Source organism: Bos javanicus, chromosome 18, assembly GCF_032452875.1.
Source record: "Bos javanicus breed banteng chromosome 18, ARS-OSU_banteng_1.0, whole genome shotgun sequence".
Classification (NCBI taxonomy): domain Eukaryota; kingdom Metazoa; phylum Chordata; class Mammalia; order Artiodactyla; family Bovidae; genus Bos; species Bos javanicus.
The window spans coordinates 14,296,937-14,320,583 of NC_083885.1; the positions used below are offsets into that span (position 1 = coordinate 14,296,937).

General features: G+C 58.3%; 1 protein-coding gene across 4 annotated transcripts in view; it reads right to left on the reverse strand.

Annotated features, from left to right (window-relative positions):
* The window catches only part of CBFA2T3 (CBFA2/RUNX1 partner transcriptional co-repressor 3), a 78,128-nt gene that overhangs the window by 39,514 nt on the left and 14,967 nt on the right, over window positions 1–23,647 (reverse strand). Inside the window, exon 1 of one of the 4 annotated variants that reach the window (XM_061387008.1) lies at window positions 12,403–12,701. The exons of 2 other annotated variants lie outside the window; for them this stretch is intronic. The gene's annotated coding sequence lies outside the window, so the exon portion shown is untranslated. Of the gene's footprint in view, window positions 1–12,402; window positions 12,702–23,647 lie in introns of those variants that run through there. One more of the 4 variants, XM_061387005.1, reaches the window with a different exon arrangement.

The window sequence follows — 23,647 nt, forward strand, 5'->3', positions numbered from 1 at the left end:
GCCCCTCCTCCCCGCCTTGGACGGCCCAAGGCAGGCAGATGGGCCGGCGCTGGTGCAGCCGCGGTGGCAGCTGCTCTGGGGGAGGCGAGCGGGAAGCCGGCTCCATGCCTCCCTCCCCGGCGGAACCTTCTGGATGTTTTGACTCATTCCACCACATGGTCTCCCAGAACCCCAAGGAGATCTGGGGGTGGGGCCCTGCTGAGTCAAAACAGCCTTGGGGGTTTTCGGCAGAGGGGCGTGGCATCCTCCTGCTCTGCCTGGAGTCTCCCCTTTTGTCTCTGAGAAAGCTCCAAGGCCATCTCCCCATTTGACAGCAGGGAAAACCGAGGCCACTGCTGGCCCCTGGGGTTTCCCTTCTGACCCAGGGAGGCTCCGTCAGGCCTGTCCTGAGCCCTGGGGCACACGTGGAGTCCACAGCACTTCATCCAGGGCTGCACCTCATCTCCCGTGTTCCCCTGGGGGGAATCTTCCCAAGGCATAGAAATGGGGAGACCATGGTGGCTTCAGAGGCCGCGGGGAGTGCCCAAAGTCACATGACACCTTCTGCCTGGTCAGTGTGAACATTTTCACAGGGATATTTATTGTAAAACAGAACGACTAAGGAGGTCCTGGTGCCTTGGATGGAAAATCTCTCCGTGTCCAGAGGCCTCACCCCAACCACACCCATAGGCTGTGGGCGGCCTCTGCGTGCCTAGTAGTGGAGAAGGGTGTGCGGGACTCGCTTGCTCCTCTTTGACCAGGGATACCCCACGGCGGTGCAGGTGTGTGAGCTCAGGCAGTTCAGACTTGCAACTCTCCAGCACAGCAAGCTTCCAGGGAGCCAGCAGGCTTGACCCGAGCGGCAACCAGGCTCAGTTGTGGGCTATTCCAGCTCCACCCCCTTGGTTGCCAAACCCCTCAGGATGCCCATGGGGCCTCCTAGTCTCTGAAATGTCCATCTTCTGACCCTCTCCAGGCAGCACAGGGTTCAGGGAATAAGCGACTCTCCTTCCTCTCCTCCCACATGAGGGACCCCCGAGGCCTCGGGACAGATGGAGCTGGAGCACCGGTGGTCAGCTCAATCAGGAGGGTGGAGTGAGCGCCAAGCCCACCAGTGGTGGAACCACATAATAGCCGGCAGAACGGCAGGACCGGTTTTGGGTCCCTCACCCTGGGCTCCCACACAAAGGCTTTGGCTGCTGGCCACAAAGGCACAGCTCCGGGCGGAGATCTCCCCCAGGGACAAACTGGCCACTGCCGTGCAGTCGTGAGGAGGCATCAGGCAGACCCCCAGGGGAAGCCAGGATGCCTGCTGGATCAGCTCTACGAGTCTTCAGTGCAAACCCCCGGTGCACAGGAAATGCACGACGTTTTCATGCCTTAGTATTTATGCCACCACCTCCACCAGCTGAAGCCCTCAATGCCCACAGGCAGCTCCCAGGCCATCCTCCATCCCCTTGCCCTCCTCCCTTGTGCTTCTCCTCTCCACCTGCAAGGCCGCCTTGCTGGCCCGCAAATGTGCCAGGCGTGCTCCTGCCCCAGGGCCTTTGCACTGGCTGTCCCCTATGCTAGAGGGCTGTGCCCTGGTGGCCCCCTGGCTGCCTCCCTTCCAGGCCTCAGCTCAATGTCACCTACTCAGAAAAGCTGCATCTGGCAAGGACAGGCCCCACCTCCCAGACCCAGGCCCTGTCCATTCCTTGTTTCCTTCGTTTATTGTCCATCTCTCCCCAAACAGAGTAGCAGCCACACGAGGGTGGGTCCATCTGCTGGATTCCGGAATAGCGGCCGACACATGGCAGGCCCTCAGTCGCTATTTGTCAAAGGAACAAGCGCCTAAACCAACTACGTTCTCATCAACAGTTTATCTCATCTAAGTGTCACCCAGCTCTGAGCTGGTGCCTCACAGCCGCTGGGCATGCACTGTGCCAGGCAGCAGTGACTCCTACCCTGGGGTCAGCCTCCTGGGCTTCATCCGGGAAGGAAACAACAGTTGGAAAGGAGGGTCATCCTGGGAGGGGCACCCATGGGCAGATGTGAGTGGTGTGGGGGCGTGGCCAGTGCCTCTGGAGTCAGAATGCAGGTCCCCCAGGCCCTGTGCAGCTGAGGGTCGTGTGGCTTCCATCAGTCCCACCCCACCCCCACCAGCAGGGAGCTCAGAGGAAGAGCGAGGAACTGAATTTCTGCCATACATCGAGAGCTACATGGTCTTCTGATGTGCAGAAAAATGGAAAATGATTATTTCACATACCCTCACCAGCGCCTGGGTATTCGAATTCTGGCCTGTGTCCAGACAGGCTGGGGGAGGGGCAGGTCCACCTATCCTTCTCCAGGGACCTCCCTACCTGGTCCCCTGGCCCCCCGTGAGGTGACAGCTGGGATGCCCAGGGGGACAACAGCTGTGTCAGCTGATGGGGGATGGGTACACCACCAGGTGCCAACCTGGTTCCGTCCAGGCTCAGTGGTGACCCCAAAGCCTCGGTTTCCCTGGCATGCTGGGAAGGAAACACCTAATTTCTTAGCGGCTCCACGGGGGTGGGAGAAACGTCTCAACTTGGGAGACTGAAGCAAAGGTGACCCAGGGTGACCTCCACTGCCCTCCCCTCCTCTGCCCCAGACCAGTTCTGTGGGGTCTCCTTTCCCAGGGGCCTGTCCTGACCCCTCCACCCTGAAGCCTTCCATAATTCTTCCTGCAGGACCGGGGCTCCGGCCCCACCACACGGGCTCCTCATGCACGAGGAGTTCCCAGTCCTGGGCAGCCAGATGGAGGGGCAGAATCTGACAGCCGGCACCTGGTGGTCTGTGCCGTGGAGTTTGGGGTGTCCTGGCCACGGCAGTCAGGGCTGTGCCCTCTCCTGTCTCCGAGCTGCCCATGGAGTGGGCCCTCAAGGAGCTTTTGTTTGCGAGTGAGTGGGGTCAGGTTTCAGCGAATGGCCCTGCAGAACCCTGGCCACCTCCTCTGTGCTCCCATGAGGGCACAACCCTGGCTGCCTCCCTATATGCCCTCACATAGGCAGGACCCTGGCTGTCCATCCCTCCGTGCCCCTACGAAGGCAGGATGCACGACCCGACTCCAGGGCTGGAGAGCAGATGAGATAGCTGTTTGTGGAACCAAATACAGCGACAGCTTGCAGGCAGGCGGGCCCTGCTGTTCAAACAGCACTCTCCCAGCACCCAGCGAGGGCGTCCCTGCAGCCGTGACCCTGGCATCACTGCCTGGAGATGGGGCGCTCACAGGTGACACACGTTCCTGCCCGCCCCGGGCCTCCTGTGTGTCAGGTGCCTGCCTGGGCTCTGAGGCAGCAGGGCCAACAGACAGCAGTCTTGCCCTCACAGAGCTGACCTTCTGGGGAGGAAATGTGGTAATGTGCAAAGAAGAGGGGGCGCTGAGGGCTGTGGGGACACGGGTGGGGATGGGGGGCACTCAGAGCAGAGGGGACTTCTAGGTGGGTTGGAGCAGTATGGTGGGAGCCATGTGGATGTGGGGCGGGACACACAGGCAGAGGGACCCTCCAGTCCCTGGGGTGCTGGGGACGCGGCAAGGCAGGTGGGTCAGGATGAACATTTAGGGGGAGGGCTATGTGGTCTTGAAGTCACTGGCAATCTGCCTCTGTCCCTGGAGGGGGCCTCTCTGGTTGACACATGGTGGCCCCAAACTACTTTCTCTGAGTTTGGGGGGGTGGGGAGAATGAAACCAGAGAACAGGTGCAGAATCTTGTTCATGCCAAGGACCTGGGACGCGGGTGCCAGGGAGATTCAGTAAGTGTTTGTAGAACCAAACACAAGGACAGCTTGTAGGCAGACGAGCCCTGCTGTCCCAACCACCCTCAGGCTCCTGGCAGGGCGTCCTGCCAGCCAGTGACTTGGACAACTGCATGCTCCCCACCCCCACCTCCAGGCAAGGGTGTGGTCACCTGTGGAAGGGGTGAGCTGACCCAGGGACGTGATGCAGGGAAGCCAGGTGACCAGGGCAGGAGGCTTTTCATGTGAATTCATTCCTTGAAACCCGGAGGACAGTGACCTAAACTGATGACCGCTCAGCACAGCAGATGCTGTCCCAGGAGTGACCCCAAGAGAACTGAAAACACACACCCACCCAAGAAGGTGCTTGGGAAGGTTCACTCCAGATCATCCACTCTCACCAAAGGTGAAGTGGCCCAGCGTCCATTGACTGATGATGGACACACAAAATGTGCAGATCTGAGTCACTGAATCTCAGTCATTAAAAAGAAGGAGAGCAGTGACACATGTGACAACATGGACGGACCTCAGAAACATGGGACCAGCCTGCGGCAGCGCTAACTACAAGGGTCCTGCCCGTCTTCCCAGGCGTGGTGATCTGTTCACCTGGGGGCCCCACCTGACAAGCGGGCAGGACAGCTTCTCCCTTGCTGACCCCAATCCAGCTGGGCTGGCAGGCCCAGGAAGGAAGATGGTGAGGACAAGCCCTACCGGTTGGTGACCCGCTACCTTCCAAGGCATGCCCCACATCCAGATGTGCACCCTTCAGAGGCCAAGAGGAACCTTAAGATGGTCTCCCCTAATAACCTCCTGAACCAGGAGTCTAACTGGGATGATGTTCTGTGTAATGTGAGGATTATTAGCCAGAAAGAGGTCCGGGCGGCAATGAAGGGACCTCAGCCACTTTTAGACTCAGAGAAAAGCCTCCTGAATGCAGGGTCAGGCCCAGGACCTCATGACCACCCCGACCTGTCCCCTCCACTCTGAAGCCCCCAGGACCATGCTGATCAGCAGGGCCAGGAGCTGTGCTGGTACCTTACCAGGGATTGAATGATTACGATTGTGGAGATTTCAAAAAGGAGTTTTCACATTAACAGAGAGGAAACCGAGGCTCCAAGAAACCACACAATGTACTGCAGCTGGGGGTGAGCCTGTGGGCCGAGATTCCACCTGGGTGCCTGACACCCAAATGAGGCTCTCCTATGACAAAGCCACACAGGTGTGAAGTTACAGGCATCCTGGGAAAGTCCTTATAGATGGTAGTGACAGGCATCCTGGGACAATCCATGCAGATGGTGACAAGTGTCCTGGGACAGTCCTTATCTGTGTGCAGTGACAGGCTTCCTGGGATAGTTGTGCAGATGGTGTTGACAAGTGTTCTGGGACAGTCCATGCAGGTGGTGGTGACAAGTGCCCTGGGACAACCTTGTCTGTGTATAGTAACAGGTGGCCAGGGGAAGTCCTTGTCTGTGTGTAGTGACAGGTGGCCAGGGACAGTCCTCATCTGTGTGCAGAGACAGGTGACCAGGAACAGTCCTTGTCTGTGTGCAGAGACAGGTGGCCAGGAACAGTCCTCATCTGTGTGCAGAGACAGGTGACCAGGGATAGTCCTCGTCTGTGTGTAGTGACAGGTGGCCAGGGACAGTCCTTGTCTGTGTGTAGAGACAGGTGGCCAGGGACAGTCCTTGTCTGTGTGTAGAGACAGGTGGCCAGGGACAGTCCTCATCTGTGTGTAGTGACAGGTGGCTGGGACAGTCCTTGTCTGTGTGTAGTGACAGGTGATCAGGGACAGTCCTTGTCCGTGTGTAGTGACAGGTGACCAGGGACAGTCCTTGTCTGTGTGTAGTGACAGGTGATCAAGGACAGTCCTTGTCTGTGTGTAGAGACAGGTGGCCAGGGACAGTCCTTGTTTGTGTGTAGAGACAGGTGACCAGGGACAGTCCTTGTCTGTGTGTAGTGACAAGTGACCAGGGACAGTCCTTGTCTGTGTGTAGTGACAGGCATTCAGGGATAGTCTTTGTCTATGTATGCGTGAGCTGGGTCACCCTTCACAAGTGCTCACAGGGTCACCGTGAAGCTGGGCTGGGACGCGTAGGTGGGATCTGGTACAACACGCACTGCTGCAGCCGTCAGAGTGTAGACATCTAGACGGGTCACATGGCTCCTCTATGAGTGTCCTGGGCAGCTGCCCTAGGGACAGTCAGGGAGATCACACATCCTCCTTCTGCCTGGTTTTCACAGCCTTGCACACATACTTACCTGCCCTGTGTACACCCCCTCACGTGCACACTCACACACAGGGCTCCCATAGAAGGTGATATCCACTGTGGTCCCTGGAGTGAGCTGCTCCCCTCCTCCCAGGGACCTCCCTGCAGTTGCCCTGCCCCCTCTCTGCCACCAAGCAGAGGGAAAGGCAGGGCACTGGGAAGAACAGCTTTTCATGATTAAGCGCCCTTGCTTCAGACCATTCTACCAACACCCAGACCTTTGGACACAGTGGGGGGCTTCTCCACCTGTCCTGGGGGCTCAGGCTCAGTCTGCAGAGCTGGGGGCGCCTGCTTCTCCTAGACATGGCCTTGCCCTCCGAGCTACCTGTGTCTGAATGTCGCCTTCCTGGCCCTGTCCCCCTTCACCTGTCCCCCAGAACCATCTTCTCAAAATGCAAACCTGATCAGCTCCCACCACTCAGCTCCACTTAGGGGCCTTCCCTGGGCCCTGGAGACTCCAGGGACGAAGGCCAGAGTCCTGTCCAGGTCCATCAGCCCCACAGTCCTCCGGTTTGGTCCCGGCCCCTCCTCTTTGTGGTTGGTCACCTCTACACAGTCGTCCCCAACTACACGTCTCAGAGCCGCACGCCTGCACCACCAGGGCCACCACAGCGCCCCTCAGCAGAGCCGCCATTGGGGAACTCCCTGTGTCCTCACCCTGCTCTGTCTGACACAGTAGTCACCAGCTAACCAACAAGACTGTTCGGAACTCAGACTCAAAGCAAATGTAAACACATGTGGAATTTCAAAGAGTTTTTTTAAAAAGATCTCAATACTTTAAAAAAAATTAACTACATGCTGAGATAACAACATTTTGGAGACACCAGGTTAAATAACACATATCACTAGAATCATGTGGGTTTCCTTCTTTTCTCCTTTTTCTCCACGTGGCCACAACCCTAAGTGGCACATGTCTGCTCTGCATGGGCACGGCTCACCAGGCCATGTAGGCTGATGCATCCCGGGAGAAGCTGCCCTTCAGAGCATCTCCTGTGGTCACAGTCTTGGGGGTCCCAGGGTGCACATGGCAAGTCCCATCCAGTAATAGCTACTCGGATCACAAGCCAAGCAAACAAGCTGCAAACTGCTGAAAGCCTCTGAACGGTTCAAGATGACACCGTGTGTAAAGAGTCTGTCTCAGAGCACGGGGACTCCCTGTCTACACACAGTTGGACTCCAGGGAGCTATCTGGGCAAAGACCACATGGGGGGACAAGACCAGCGGTCAGTGGGCCATATGGAGAGGGTCTCAGACCCCCAACCTGAGCCTTCACAAGTGGGGATCTGCCGTGGGTAAGAGTAATACCTGCAGGGCTGCCCGGTCCAGTTCGGGCTCCCAGGGGCGTGGCAGACGGGGTCACTGCAGGGCAGTGTCGTCCTGTCCCCTGCCTGGAGACAGGCGCCTGGTGGGGTAAGGCAGTGCTCTTCGTGGGAGTGAAAGGGACCGCATGCCCTTCGCTCTCCTCCGATGTTCTCCACGCGGCAGAAGGGCCTCTCTTGCACAGCCAGGCATGCAAGTGTCAGCACACGAACCGCTGCCCTTCCCACCACCCTGCACACAGCCAGCTTGGATGCGGAATGCTGCCCTCCAGCCCACTCTGACTCCTCAGAGGCAGGGAGGTGGGGAGGAAAGCCCCTGGTTCACTCCGCTCACGAGTCTGGCAGGGCTGGGTGAGGCTGGGGAAGCCCAAGGCCCCCAGAAGAAGTCACAACAGCCACCTGGGGACTCAGGTATAGGGAGAAGACAGAGGTTCCCGAGTCAGAATCCCACCTCTGCCACCAAGTAGCCGTGGGATGCGGTTTCCCACTGGGAGGGGCGGAGTGGAGCATGGTCCCTGGGGACACTCAGGTCCTGTGCTCTGAGCTGTGTCCCCAGCATGGGGATGGGGTCAGCAGGCACAGGGGTCTGGGCTCCACTGAGGACACAGCCTGTCTCTCTGGACCTGGGGCAGGAGGACACGGGGGTAGGCTGGAATCAGAGCAACAGGGTGTGACATGGAGCTGCCCGACACTCACACCCACCAGTGAAACCCAGAATGCACTGAGTGTCCCCCAGAGAAGGCCTGTGACAACCACATCTAGAGCCACCCGTCAGTCAGATACACAGGACCATCCACCCTCCTCACAACCCCAAGAGGGAGGAGCCAGTGAGACTGTGTTTAGCATCGAAATAGATTCAGAGAGGGTGAGTGGTGTGCTGAGGGTCACACAGCCACCACCAGGAGGGGAATCAGGCTTCAAATCCCAGTAGCTCATAGAAGCCAGGTGGTGTCCCTCCCCCTCCCCCTGCCCACAGCCTGGATACACAGGGCAGAAGCTCCCCAAACTGCATGCGAGCTACAGCCTCCTCTGGTCCTGAACACCCCCACTTCTCCAGCCTCTCAATATGCTCCCCGCCCGCCTGTCAGAGGGGCCACTGCAGCCGGAAGCCTCTCCTTTCCTCCCTGGCTTCACTCTGGATTTTCTGGGTCCTCCCGGGTCGGGACCACCAGGTGAACACTTCCTGTGGGCCCCACGCATGGCCTGGGGCCTTCAGGTGCATAGGGAGCTCCACAGCCCTGCCCCGGCAGCTGTGACTCCTGCCCTACCCCCGCTGTGGACTTTTCTCTGCCCAAGTAAACAGAAGGCACCCAGGGCCGGACATCCTCCCAAACCTCCTCCCGCCACGTCCACCATGCTCCAGCCTCAGGGGCAGTGGGGGGTCTGAGAACCCAGGCCCTGGGGAGGCTAGGCGCATCCGTGGACAGGGAGTGGGATGGACAGCGGTGGCTGGGAGCCTGTGGGTGGACAGTCGATCAGGGCTGCGGACGCCCCGGCCCCAGGAGGCGGCTTTCTTATCACAGCCAAATGCATCTTTGCTTTCCTTCCTGCCGACATCTGGCCCCCGGCGCGTCCCCGGTTACAGCGAGCAGAAGTCCCAACGTCTGTTTTATTGCCAAAGGTCATCGGAGGCCCCACTCAGCCATCAGCCCGTGCCCCGTGCGTGCTGTGAACTCAGAAGCAAGAACTGGGAACCCACGACTCACTTTCCTTGTCCCGAGTTTCCATCCTGAGCACCAGGCCTCTGCCTAGGTCTTTCCACTGAGGCTACAAGGGTGACACCAGCCCAGAGTTTGCTTCCAGAAACCAAGCTCTTGCTGCCATTGTGGTCCTGGAACAGGGCCAGGCTGCCTTCTGAACACAGCAGACAGCTCCAGGGGTCTGTCCACCCCCTGTGCCATGGGAGCAGCACCCACCTCTCGTGAGCCTCTCCCGGCCTCAGTGTTCCCATGTGGAGAATGGGACGGCAAGGGTGCCCACCTTCAGGGTTGTCCTGAGGTCAAATGAGGGGCAAAGCCTGCAGCCAGCCTGGGAGCTGTTGTTGGGGCTGCGTGACAATGACTCTGCCCCCTGCCTGGGTGACCCTGTGTCCAGTGACACAGCCATGAGTGACAAGCGCCTTCCAGGTCAGTCCTGTCCAGTAAGTCCGATCGTGGCCACATTCCTGCATTTACCAGTTTCAGAGTTCAGGATCCTCCTCCACCTCCCACCCCCACGCCTCCAGGTCTGGGAAGTGACACTAGCTGCCCAACAGACTGTTATGCCTGGATACCCTGTTGAAACAGCCAGACAATGGCCAATGCCGACGAGAGGTCCTTGAAAGGACACCAACCCCCTAAGCTCCTACACTGGGTGGTGGGAAGGGGAGGGGGCTGGCCTCAGGCCTCTGCAACCCAAACAAGGCAGAAGGTGCTCATCCTCCCGGCCCTGATCCCCGTGGTCCCTAGCCCCAGGGAGTACCCTAGGTGTCAGTTACTGTGCCCACGTGCCAGAGTCTGTGTCCAGGTGACAGTGCTGACATCTGGGGCACTAACCCCTTGTCAGTGCCCAGCAGGCGTGGGAGGAATCCTTACAGGCAGGCAGGGAGCCAGGCCCACAGGCACGGATGCCAGGAGGCTGCTGTCTGGAGCACCGGGGCTCCTCTCGTGGGATCAACAGCCTGCACCTCCCTGGGCATCTGTGAAACAGGGAAAGTCCCCCCATGGGCTGTCCTGCAGACTCGGGGTGGTGAGTTCAAGCGCAGAGCCTGGCTAGACAATGCCCCGGGGTGACTTGTGCTGCTGGAGGCTGGAGAGGAACCATGCGCCTGAGAGCCACGCCACAGGCAAGATGGAGCTGCCCCATGGAAGCGCCTGTTCCCTCCTCAGAACAGCACTCATTTAGCACCTACTGTGTGCGAGCTCTCCAGCACACCCGTTTTGGATTCTGAGCACACACGTGTCTGCACACACACACACACACACACACACACACACACACACTGATTGGTGAAGAAATTCAGAAGAGCTGAATTCAACCACCATCCCGCAGGCCCGGGAGGAATCAGCCAACCCAAACACAACTGGACAGAGGAGGGAGGCCGCCGAGAGTGCCAGGGCACTTCCAGGTAGTAGGGAAATGCCTCCTTGGATGCCAGCGGCCCTCCCTGACTGCCCAGGAACCAGTAGCGCTCAGAGCCAGCCCCCTCTGCCCCTAGGGCAGCCTCACGGGCTTGGATCCTGCGGATTACTGACCCAGCCTGCCGGCGTCTCCAGATCCTTGCGTAGGAAGGAAAATTAATTTCTTCCAGTCATGCAGAAATGAAAATATGTGCAGCCAAATCAGAGAGATTTCCTGGAGGTGGTAACTCAGTTACGTGGATCACCTGGTGACAGAGGGAGGGCTGGCAGGTGGCCTGGGCACCCCCAGGGGGTCCCAGAGGAGGACCTCTGCCCCGCATCCGCCAGCTCGCTGGCCTGGGGGGGAGGTGCCCTGGGTGGGCCTGTGAGAAATATCCCCTCCCCCAGTCACACATGGATCGAGGCAGCTCGAGAGAGAGCCGGATTCTGCCAGAAAACTGGTCCTAATGTGACATTCCCTCCCACCCAAGTCCGCCTAGCTCTCGGGAGCCCCGAGTGCCACATCTGTTCCTGCACTCAGCACCCCTCCCCTCCTTGTCCCTCGCACGTACGAGGGTGGCTCAGCCACACAGCCCCACGCAGCCCGGCTCTTTACGGACCGGGCTGTTGGCTGCACAGAGCAGAACTCTCTGCCTCCTGGGGGTCTCCAAGCAGAGGACAGAGGTGGGGGTTGGGTGACACACAAGACCCTCCTGTCCATCACAGTGCCAGCTCTCTGTGGATGTGCCCTGCCCCAGAAAGGATGCCCCCAGGGCCCCAGCCTGAAGAAGTTTCTCAAACCTTGTGACAACTTGGGAGAGCAACGCAGGAACCCAAAACAGCTGCCCATCCTCTGCCCCTGGCCAACCCCTGTCCTTTGAGGGCGGCCGCCCTGGGAACCTCCTGTTTCTGGGTCCAGGGAGGAAACACACGCCCAGTTAGACATAATGATTTGGCATCCTGGCTGCCGGTCAAAGTGGGGGCCTGACCGTTGCTCAGATCACCCCAGACAGAAGCACAAGATCTCTGTTCTCAAAGGAAATATTTTTCTCCCCGGCCTCTAGAACAGGCCAGAGGTCAGCCAGCCTCAGCTCCGATGTTGGGGAATACAGTTATCCTGGAGGGGAGGTCGGGGGGTCTGGCATTCCTCTGAGCACACACACAGTTTGCGGGGGGCCGGAAGGAGGGACAGCCTGAGGCTGTGTGTTCAGAGCCGGCGGCTCAGAGTGTGGCTTGCCACCAGCCCTGCTGCCTTCTGCTCCACGTAAGCCCGTCTAGGGCTGAATTTCTAGCCATCTGTCCCTCCACGTCGGCTCACACCTCCCTCCCCGCCGTTCCCACAGCCTGGCTCTGGGCCTGCCCAACATGCAGATGGACGGTTCCCAAAGCCTGTGAGTGGGACCGCTGCCACCGGGCTTTGCCCGAGGCCCGGGAGCTGACAGGATCCAGGGGCTGTTATTTAAGATCTTCTCCCCACCCTGGGAGCCGGGGCAGGACATCCCCTAGGGTAGTCTTCACCCCCAAAAATGTTCAATGCCTCTGCGCTGGGCGGCATGTCCAGGGACCAAAACAAGAAGGGGAGGGGCTGGAGGGAGCTCTGGCCCGCCTCCCCAGCCAGGCCACAGGCATGTCCATCTCTTCTAGGGTCACCTCCTGTACCCCCCGACTGGTCCCCTGTCACCTGGCCCAGGCCCTCTTTGTCAGGAAGCGCAGGCAAAGCAGGGGAACCCTCAAGACTCCCCACCTTCCACGCGCAGGTCCCACCTTAGGTCTGACCACACCCCCAGCAGGTCAAGCTCCGGCTCACCTGGGGGGTGGTCAGTGGGCGGGCGCTGAGTGGGCTGGCCCCACCCCGCTGTGGGCTCCAACTTTGCAAAGTGGGGAGGGGGTCCCCGGGAGGCCTATGCACTCTGTGCAGCTTCAAGGAGACCCCGGGACAGCAGCCACGGATGGAGTCGAGTGACAGCGGCGGCAGCGCGGACGGACGGAGGAGGCACTTACGGTCCAGAGGTCTGGTAGACCGGAGGCGATTGCACTCTCGCGACCCGGTTCTTGTAGTGGCTTTTCCTTCGAACTCGGTCCCTGCCTCCGTAACTTGGGGGCAATCCGCGCGCTGTCTTCTGGCGCCGACCGCACTCAGGCGCGAGGCGGGGCCGCGGCGCGCGAGGCGGCCGCCCGGGCCATCCCCAGGCGGGTCTCCGGCCGCTCGCTCCGCCCGCCGGCCGCCCGCGCGGGAACAAAGCGCGCACGCCGCCCCGGGCGGTCTCCGGCCTCCGCTGCCCGCTCCGGGTCCAGCCGCCGTGCCTTTGGCTCGAGGGCGCCGGCTCCGGCTGCCGCGCGCTCACCCGAGCGTCTCACGGGGCTCCGCGGCCCCCGCCCCGCGCGCCCCGCCTCCGCCTCCTGTCCCCCGCCGCCGCCGCTGCGCCACCTGCCTCCCGCCCGGCGCCCATCGCGCTCAGCTCCGCCCCGGGGCGCCGGGCTCCGTGCGGGGCCGGCGCGGGAGAGTGGCTCCGCCCGCCGCCGCCCCAGCCACTCGGGCGGTCGCGGACCCCGGGGCGCGCCCTGAGAACTCAGCCGAAAGCGCGGGCCAGCCGCGGGGGCCGGAGGCTCTAGGGCGCAGCCGGCGGCCAGCAGCTCCGGTGCGAGTGTGAGGGCCGCGCGGGCGGGTGTGAGTCGGGAGAGCGCGGGTGCGCGGGGTGCCGGGGTGGGCGCGCTGTGCTGTGTGGAGAGAGACGCGCGCCGCTCGGTGGGGAGGGATGCCCGTGAAGGGAGCGTGGGGGCCGCGGAGCCGGGAGCGCAGAGGGTGCGGGAAAGCGCGGTGGCGTGCTGGGACGCACGGGCGCCGGGGCGGGGGGTGGGTGTTAGTGTGGGTGCCGTGGGCGGGGAGCGCGGGGTGCCGTGAGGAAAGCCGTGAGGGTGCCTTGCAGGGAGCGCGGGAGGCGCGCCGGCGGGCCCCTCGCCCGTGCCCACCCCCGCCGGCTCTTCAAGCCGCGCCCTGGGCGGCCGGGTGGGGGCCCGGAGCAGAGCGCGCCGCCGCGCACACCCACCTCGGAGCTGTCGGCGGCGCCCGCCTCGCAGTTTTACGGCCGCGGCGTCTGGAGTCCGGGAGGGAGGAGAGCAGCAGGCGCCCCTCCTCCGGCCGCCGGACCCCCTCCACCCCCGCAGCGTGGGCCGAGCCGGGGCCGCCTCCGCGCGCTGCCGGCAGGGGGCGTCCTCCCGCCGCGCCCTGTTCTCAGTGCCTGTGGCCTCGGGCCCATGCTGACCCAGTTACCCGCAGGAGTGCGGGGACACTGGACCCGGGCCCACAGCCTCTGGCCCGGGGCGTTTGCATGTGCTCTGCGTTATCTGCATCCCATTCGCTTAATTTCAGTCTGCAGGACTTCCCCAGCCGCTGCCCTGGCCTCTGTGCGCCCCCTTCTCTCTGCCTTGCAGCCCTCACCGTACCTCATCCCCCGCACCTGTTTGCCTCTTTCCCTAAAGTGCTTTGCAGTATATCTGATGCATCTACCCGGTTAGTACATTTTGGTTAAATCGGTGCCACTCCCCCTTTTCGCCTTCCCCAACCCACACAGACTGTTTCCTCGAGACAAGCTGGGGGTCCCAGGGTCGGGTCTTAGGAGACAGAGGGTCCAGACCTCGGAACAGCAGAGCCCTGATCTACATCTCATTTGGCATAAATCTGCATGTGAAAGTCCAAGGTCCCCAATTCCCAAGTTCAAAAATACAGCAGTATACCAAAAAACACCTTTCTCTTTGAATGAGCCCCACCCCCACCCCCACTCCCGTCACTGGGGCGAGTTGGGCAAAGGAAGCCAGTGGAAACACAATGCAAGGCTCTGGGCAGGGGGTCATCCCTGCCTCACCCTCGTGGCCACTCCCAGGGGCACTGGACAGAGTCTCTGGGTGTGTGGCCCCTGCCAGTCCCTGACCTCCTGCGTCTCTATCCTTGTGGAAATAAGAGAAGTGTGGTGAAGGATTACTTGGAACACAAGTTTCTGGCATCTCCCTTCCCCTGACTTTCCGAATGTGATCAGGTGTGGACCCCTCCTGTCCCAGGGGAGAGCAGACGGTCCTGAACTTGTGTGTGGAGATGACAAATAGATTTAAGAGATTAGATCTGGTAGACAGAATGCCTGAAGAACTATGGACGGAGGTTCATAACACTGTACAGGAGGCAGTGACCAAAACCATCCCCCAAAAAATGAAATGCAAGAAGGCAAAGTAGTTGTCTGAGGAGGCCTTACAAATAGATGAGGAAAGAAGAGAAGGGAAAGGCAAAGGAGAAAGGGATGCAGAGTTCCAGAGAACAGCAAGGAAAGATAAAGCCTTCTCGAGTGAACAATGCAAAGTAACAGAGGAAAACAATAGAATGGGAAAGACTAGAGATCTCTTCAAGAAGATTGGAGATACCGAGGGAACATTTCATGCAAAGATGGGTCACAGAAGAATGTGGATTTAAAAGTAGGCGTCCCAGACTTTACACACCAGGGTTCATTGATACCAGCTCCCTTACTTCATGGACTCTGAAGCACCACTGATGTTAAGATTCTCCTCATTTCATGCACCACTAAGAAAAGAGAATGCTCTCCTGGTTATAATCCTAAGACGCCTCTAGATTTCAGAGATGTTAACAAGCCACCAGTGGACCAGGTGGGGCACTGAGCAGCAAGCAGACACCCTGAAGCCCACCTTGGTGCTCCCAATGGGGCAGGGAGGTGGACTGACTGACAAGCACCGAATTCTCACAGAGCATTAGCAGAAGCCGGGCCCAGCCTGGGGCCCGCTGCATCTCATCCCCTGCAAACAGCACATGGTTGTCAGTTCTTTGTGTTAAATTGCCAGTTGCAACGTCACTGATTTAAGCAGGGTATTGAACACCACTGGAGATGTGGCAGATCTCAAAACACCAGGAATAAAACAGCAATCATCAGCCACCACACGCTCAGGCCCCGAGCCAGCCCAAAGGCTCCTGAGTTCCTGCCTGGGAGGATTGAGGCCTGCGCTGAGTGGTCACAGGGACAGCCAGGCCAGTTTGACCTCGTCAACAGTCATGGTGAGTCATGGCAGGAGCTGTCACACTGAGGAGGGTTTGCTGACGGTGGGCACTGAGCTGAGTACTTAACTCTCCCTCAGCTATCAGGCAGATGCTCCTGGAGCCCCCATATTACAGGTGGAGGGACAGAGGCTCCGAGCGGCTGCATGGGTGGAAGCTGAATGCTTTACAGCCTCTACCCTTTGGGCTCCCTGTTGCCTCCCCTGGGCTGGTTTCTCAGGCTGGAAGTGGCCTCAGCACAACCCCTGGGTCTTTGGCAAAGCTGAAGTCCCACCATGCCAGTTCAACCTGGGCGTCCAGCCACTGCAGACCACTTGTCTGTAAAAATAATTCTGGGACTTCCCTGGTAGTCCAGTGGCTAAAACTCCACACTCCCAATGCAGAGGGCCCATGTTCCATCCCTGGTCAGGGAACTAGATCCCACATGCTGCAGCTAAACTCCTGAATGCCACAAGGAAGATAGAAGATCCCATGTGTGGCAACCGAGACCCCGTGCAGCCAGATAAATAAATATTAGAAGAAGACAAAGTAATTCTGAGTGATGACGGACTTCCTCAAATACATTTCTGTTGTACGTAGAAATCTTCATCAGGAGTTTAAATAGTTGCCAAGAGGATAAAATCTGCTGCACCGTTAAGCACGGATATTTCAAAATAAAAGAGAATATGCTGGTCTAGTAGTGATAGCCTTTTGATAGCCATCCTTGTCCATTTAAAAATCCACAAACTAAATCTTCTTTAACATCTGAATTTTCACCAACTTCCAAGCTGACACAATGAGCTTTTTAGATACAATATCAAAAGCATGATCCAGGAAAGAAAAATTGGGTCAGTTGGACTTCATTAAAATTTAAAACTTCTGTGAAAGATACTATTAGAATGAAAAGACAAGCCACAGAATGGGAGAAGATATTTGCAAGACACACACCGGATAAAGAACTGTTTTCCAAAATGTATAAAGCCTCTGCTTCTCTGACACCTGACTTCACATAGCCCCTTCCCCCTCGCTGTGTGTTTCCATTCTGCCAAACAGAATTTTGCCCTAGTTTCAGTTTGAAATTATTTAGATTCCTGTATCACACAAAACGATGTAAAGACATCGGGATCTCAAGATTTAAACATTCTCTTGTGTTCAAGTTTGTCTTCTAGATTGGGTTATTGTTTTAATTACAAGTGGTATGTAGCTGATACAAATAATGTGAATTTATTACACATTTTGAGAATTAATAAACATAAAAGGTAATTTTTTAATTAGAAATTCCTAATAAATGGGCAGGTTTTTTGGAGTAGTTTGTGTATCCACCCATACATATTCCTTATTTCCAAGAAAAGAAGGAGTACAACACAAATCCCATTCCTATACGGATTTTTACTGTGCAACTGTAAGAAGTCCCAGTTACACAAGTAAACAGATCAGCAGAGGATGAGATGGTTAGATAGCATCATTGACACAGCAGACATGAATCCAAGCAAACTCTGGGAGATGGTGAAGGACAGGGAAGCCTGGCGTGCTGCAGTCCATGGGGAGCAGAGTCAGACACGACTGAGCCACTGAACAACAATGAAAGGTTCGTGTGCTCTCGTGACACCACCGTGGCCTCCTTCCATTAGTTTTCTGCCCCGGACCTCAGGGTGACCAGTCACAAGAATGATTTTTAAGGACTGTCAGCTGACAAATTCATGGGCCTCTGTCAATTTTGTGGCAAGGAGTGGAAACGGTCTGAATTGCAAGAAGATATGTTTGCTGCAAGCTGGGAGACAGAGAGGCATCATGGGTAAGCCCAGCAGGGGGTACTGACCTTTTTTGGGGAAGTGAGAGAGGGGTGACTATGCAAAGAAAGCTGGGAAGAGGGGCTGCACCAGGGCCCAGGTGGGCAGCGTCCTGCCCTGGCCATCAACTGAGCTGGTGTGGGCACCAGATTCTGTGGCTTTAAGTCAACCACAAAGGCAGGGAAAGAGCCTAAACAGAAAGAGTCTTAGGCTCCAGCAGGAAGCTGCCTGGACCCGGGGGCATCTCTCGGTTCCCCAACCCACCCGGATCTAGGGGTGGCTCCTCCTGCAGAAGGGGAGGCTCACTTAGAGCGCCAGGCAGACACAGCAGGAGGGCCAAGCAGGAGCGCCGTGGAGGTCATCCTGTGTGCCTGGCATCAGGGCTGCAGAGTGCAGCTGTGCAGGGTCCCAGCAGACAGGCAGGGAAGGCAGGTGAGGCTGTATTAGGGGGCAGAGGTGCCTGACTTCACGACCCCAAAGACAGCTCTGCCTATCACCAAGGGGCTCTGTCAACCACATCTGAAACACCTTCTTGGGGTGTCCATGGAGAACACTGCCTGCCTGGGCCTTTGGCCCACCACCCCACTGTCTCTCACCTCCTCTTCCACCTTCCAGGCACAGCACCAACTCCCCCGCCCCCGCTTTAGGTCTCCATCCTGACATGCCCACGATCCCTCCAGGACTCCAGGATACCACCCAGCACTGGACCCTGCCCAGCCAGCCCCAGCCTTTCTGCAGGTTCAGAAAGAAGCTCATTCTTGGCTCAGATGTGAGTCTATGACGCACTCCAGTCAATGGGATGTGCAGAGAAGGGGTTCTGGGGACTGTCCTGGCTCTCACGTGCCAAGAGGAAGCTGCTGTGTCCTTGCTCCAGGCACTGCTGTGTCTGGAGGGGGCCTGTGGCCAGCACCGAGGGTGATGCTGATGCAGGAGTGGGGCAGACAGATGGAGGGGATGGGGCCCGTCAGAGCATTGTTCAGCTGCTGAATCAACCTGCAACCTGTTTTGTCCCTGAAACCCACCCTTGTTCTGGAACTCTAGTGCAATAATACACTTCCTATTGTTTAAGCTGGTTTTACTGAGTCTGCTTCTTGCAATGAAACGCACCTGACTTTATGCCTTACTTTTTAGGCAGTCTTGATCTCAGCCATCTGAGGGCTGCTTTGGCTTATTAAGTATCACCCTTGATGCAGAGGGTCTGAAATTTAATGTACATTAGGATCACCTGGAGTGACTGTGAAAACGCAGTCTCCTGGGATGGGGACCTGAGAGGCATCAAAAGACTCCCCTCAGTGGTTGCGATAAGTCACATTCTAACCCAATATTTTAAAATATTAGAAATAATGACAAAATCCATGTGAGCAAAGTATCAAAACTTTAAATAAAGATGAGATCTCCATTACTCATGTCTCCCTTTGGGTCAGGCTCCAGAGCCCCCATGGCTGGCTCCTTCCCCAAGGTGGGATTAGAAGGGCGGGGCATTAATCAATTACCAACCCACCATTCCCACCATGTGATGCTGGGGGGCTGGGGGTGGGCTAAGGCCACACTGTGGGAAACAGGACCCCAAAGCAGTCTCAAGTCATGCACAGGCAGGCTTCCCATGGATCAGGCCTTCCCTTTAGGTGGAGTCAGCTTGGCAGGTGGGCTGTCTAAACCAACTCCTCCCTGGATTCTGGGAATGAGAGACAGGCTTTGGGAAATGGGGCACTGTCTTATTTGGTTCCCCCAGAGGGTGTCTGGTCAAGGCCAGGAGGCAGGGCAGGGGAGTGGGAGGGAGGGAACCAGCAGCAGTCCACCCAGGGTCAAAGAGGTGGGAGGACACAGATTTATGCAGCAGCTCCTGCCCCTTCTTGCGGGGTTGTTCCAGGGACCCTCACCCCGCCTGCGTCCTCCCTGGCAGGCGCAGAGGGAACACAGATGAGGGTGGTGAGAGCTGATGGTCGCAAGCAAGTTGGTATGCGCAGAAGGGGGGACAAGGCGATGTGGGCGTGGCTGGGAGTGGGCGGGGCCGAGCAGGGACTGACGACGTGGGCGGGGCGCAAGGACAGCTGCCTGCTGAGCAGAGAGGCTGGATGGACCCCTGCCAGGCTGGATGGACTCCATACTCTTCCATGGGTCTCCCTTCACTTGGCCCAGGGCTCCTCAGAGTCCTGGAGTCCTGGGAGATGCCTCTGGGGACTCGCAAGCACTGACTCCAGGTCACTGTTTTTATCTACATCAACCTTTGTCAGAAATCAGGATGGTGGCCACCTTGTGAGAATTGGGAAGACGTGTTCTCCAGGCAAAGCCATTAATTATTCTGTGTGCAGAGCCAGGCAGCTAAATCCCCAGTTCCTGGCTGGGCCAAGTGCAGCCTGGGCTAGGTGGCCCCAGAGGCACTCTCTCATGGCGGGGGAGAAGCCACCTGGTGTCCCACCTGTGCAGGGCAGTACTGGGCGCTTCAAACGCGCTTTCATCCAAACCCTGGAACAACCCCCGTGGCAGCTTTCTGCAGAGGAGGAGACCCAGGGAGGCTGAGAACCCACAAAGGGTGGTGGTGGGGCTGGGGTAGAGTGGTCCTCCCAACTCCAGCCTAGGCCCCTCTTTGCTGCACTGCCCTACCTTGCTCACTTCTGCCCTGTTATCTGGCTGGTCACACCCTGCCACCTCCTGGCCTGCCCATCTAGCAGCCTGGCCATGCCATGGGCGACAGCCATAGGAAAGGAGGCTGTAGAAGGGCAGTCCACGGGCCTCCAGATTGTGGGGAGGAACCAAGACAGAGGTGGCTCTTGAGGGCTGGGCACTGAGGGAGGCCCAGGAAGACCCAGATGTGGCTCCTGCCCAGGGGCGCAGCATAGCCACACAGCTGCAAGGCGGGCTCTTGCTGTGGGGGTCAGACCCGGTCACGGCAGCAGTTTGTTTCCTGCACCCGGTTCTCTGAGCGATTCTCGATGAAGTCAGAAAAGGAAGGTTTTCATAGACTTTCTCTGAAGTGCCCCAAACCCCAAGGCTGTAGGAAAACACGGACCCTCACTGGTGACCTCAGGACTGCTGGCTAAAGAGACAGATAAGCTCCCCACCCAGAGAAAGGGCCACATTGAAAAATGAAGGTGTCCAGGGACTCCCCTGTGGTCTAGTGGCTAAGACTCCCTCCTCCCAATGCAGGGGGCCTGGTTCAATCCCTTGTCAGGGAACTTGAACACACATGCCGCTACTAAGACCTGGTGCAGCCAAACAAATAAATTTTAAAAGTATTAAAAAAACATGTTCAGTGTGGGTGAGGGTGCCGGTAAACAGGCCATGTGACATTTCAGCCATAATGACCCAGAGCTGTAAACAGACCCAGCAATCCCTACATGCATATTGGTGTACCAGAGGATATTTCCGATGTGAATGTCGCAGTGCAACAGTGAAAGTCAGAAGTGGTTACCAAGCCCACCTGAAAGAAGCATACGCACATGTAATAACTTTCTCCACTTTCAGGGTTTTCCTGCTAACCCTCCCCAAGCACTAGATTCCATCGCCCAGGGTCTGACCACAGTAAAACAGGAATAGCCATCAGGTTGCGGGGCATGCACCCTGCACTGGGTGCGCCTGCGTCTCAGCGCCCCTGCTACCCGCTCTCAGGCCTGTGCCCAGGCCCAGCCTCCGTCAGGAGCACCGTGGACCTCCTGTGAACTCGCGAGGCACCTGTCCTTCATTACCGCTTTCAGATGTTTACCTGTGGTTTACCTGTTCCCTGGTCTCTCTCCCCCGGGGCAGGGAGTGTCTGTCTATTCCCCATCAAGTCCCCAGGGCCTCGAAAGGCCCACACCCTCAAAGAGTATTTGTTGAACGACTGCGTGACCTTGTTTAACTTTTATGCCAGTCTCTGAGAGGTTTCATTATTCTCACTTCATCTTCACCTTCCTTTCTCTTATCTGCATGTTTGGATTTATCATTTTATCTTAGCATGTTAAGTCGGGGAAAATAGCAGTTCTGACAGTGCACTTTCAGGGCATGATCAGGATGGCTGCCCCATGCCAGGCCTGTGGCTTCTCAGCTCACCTCTCCACCCCGCTGCCGGCTCTGGTCTTAGGCCCCAGGGCTGCACCCAGCTCAGAAGGCCTGTGGGCAGCACAGACTGGGCCATGAGGAAGGCATGTGACCTGGCCGGGCCAGTCACGATCCTTGTCTGGGATGTTTTGAACTGGACCAGAGAAGGGGACTTTCTCTTTGCTCTGCTCAGGAGGCTCCCTCAGAGCTGCCCAGGGCCATCTGCTCTGAGAGGCGAGAGGGCCTGCCCTGATCGTGTGCTGGCTGGACCAGGGCCCCTGAGGCCAGTTCCACCCCATCCTCCCTGAAGCCTGTTATTGAGCCAACACACCTGGGTCCTGCCTGAGCTCCAGGACGGGGTCTCTGTCACCTGCAAGCCTGGCACCCTTGCTGCACGCCCTGGCTTCCACTGGTCCTGGCCCCTGGCCATGCACACTGGGAGTTGTTTTGGGAGCAGCTGGCGGCAGCCACACTCCGTGCCTGACAGGGTGAGAACAGCCCGCCCACGGCAGCTCCACACCCGGGGCAGGCCCAGCTGGGCCATCTCAAGCCCACACACATCTCCCACTGAAACGGGTGTTTATTACCCCTGGGGCAGGGGCATCCGCAGGCCTTCTCCTGCAGGGGGCCTGGTGCCATCACCCCCGACAGAGACCAAGTCCACCTCCTGCGTGGCCCCTCAGATACCCGCAGCTCCCTCCACGTGGACCCTCTTGCCTGAAGCTTCTCTCTGCCTCAGAATCTGCCGAGAAGCCTTCCCGAGTCAGGGGGATGCCCTGCTGTACCCCCATGACAGTCCCATCGCAGCTGCTCACGTGTTCAAGGAGGCAGGGTGCCCCTCGACTCGTGGCTGTGGCTTCCTGCGCCCGCTTGTCCCAGGGTACGAGTGTGCAGGACCCGCACACGGGCTCTGCCAACACTGCTTTTCTGTGTCGCCCTTGAATGAGCAGCTGACAGAGGACCACCCTCACCCACAGAGAAAACCCTACTGGTTCCCCATTTGTGCCTCAAATATCCCTTGAACAATCCCTCCTTCCCCCAGGGGCACTAACAGAAGATGAGGCAGGAGGCAGGGAGGGTGTGTCTGGAGACGGGGTTCCCCCCGCCGGGTGCCCCAGATCCCCCTTCATCTTCTCTGTCCTTCAGTCTGTCTGGGGATACCCCCCATTGTCCTCGGTTTGTGACCTTCTTGGGGGGGGGGCTCCCCATACAGGTGACAGACCTCGGAGCTGATTTCACAGCTCTGATTTCACTGATTTAACAACCATGCCCAGGCCAGGTTGTTGGCCGTTTCTTCCCAGGCCATCTCATTTCTGGGACTGCAGGAGTCTGACGGGGATGTAACCCCCAAAGGCCTTTTCCTGCCAAGAGGCCAGCCCAGCAGGGGTCTGATGGGGAGCGGTGTGTGGCTGACCTTCCCTCCTGCCCATGGGGCTAGTCTGGGAGCAGCTCTGAGGCTGGATGGAGCTGGAGCCAGGTCTGCCCTAGCTCTGCGGGAGAGCTGGGCTTTCTTGACAAAGATGAGGGGACGTTGCCTCCTCCCTGGTCTGCCCTGGGGAAGCCGGAAGACAAAGGTGGCCATGCCTGGTCCCCAGTCAGCCCCATTCCCTCCTCTTGTGTAAGAGACGAAACCTCAGCTCGCGAAGGGGGCAAACCCATGCCCAGGCCCAGGGACACGCCACTGTCCCCACATTCCCGCGTGGGCCCAGGCCGGCTGAGGATTGATGAGCCCCTGGAGCTAGCGTGTGGGGCGCTGACCAGTGCTCCCCAACCTTCACAGACCTCTCCCCAACCCCAGCCACAGTCTACTTGACACCCCTGCTCAGGATGGGCCAAATTCCAGAGACAGCCCCCCTCCCACCCACACCCTGGAGTCTGGACACAGTTGGGTGTTGGGGGAGGGGAGGATGTGGGCAGGATCTGAATGCAGTGGGCGGAACACAGATGCTCACTGCAGGGCAGGCCGGTCATTTCCCACCCACATGGGGCACTTCACCTGTGACCCCCACGGAATCCTCACACCAGGCCCAGGCAGCAGACCTCACCTGAGCTGAGGCCCAGAGAGGGGCAGCCACTCCCGACCCGAGACACACAGCGTGTAGGCGTGGGCTGGATCTCACCAGGCTGCCACACACTCTGAACAACGGAATAGGATTCTCCGGAAAGAGGAATGATGAGCCCTGAAAGCATCACGCTCAGTGAAGGAGCCAGACACAAAGGCAGCACATCACAGCATCCCATTGATGTGAACCGTCCAGAGCGGGCGGATGGAGAGACAGGAGGAGACAGGGGTGGGTGAGGGTGACTGCTGAGGGGCACAGGGGTTCTTTTAGGGGAGATGAAAATGTTCTAAAATTAGACGGCAGTGACGGTTGCACAGCTCTGTGACCAGACTAAAAGCCACTGC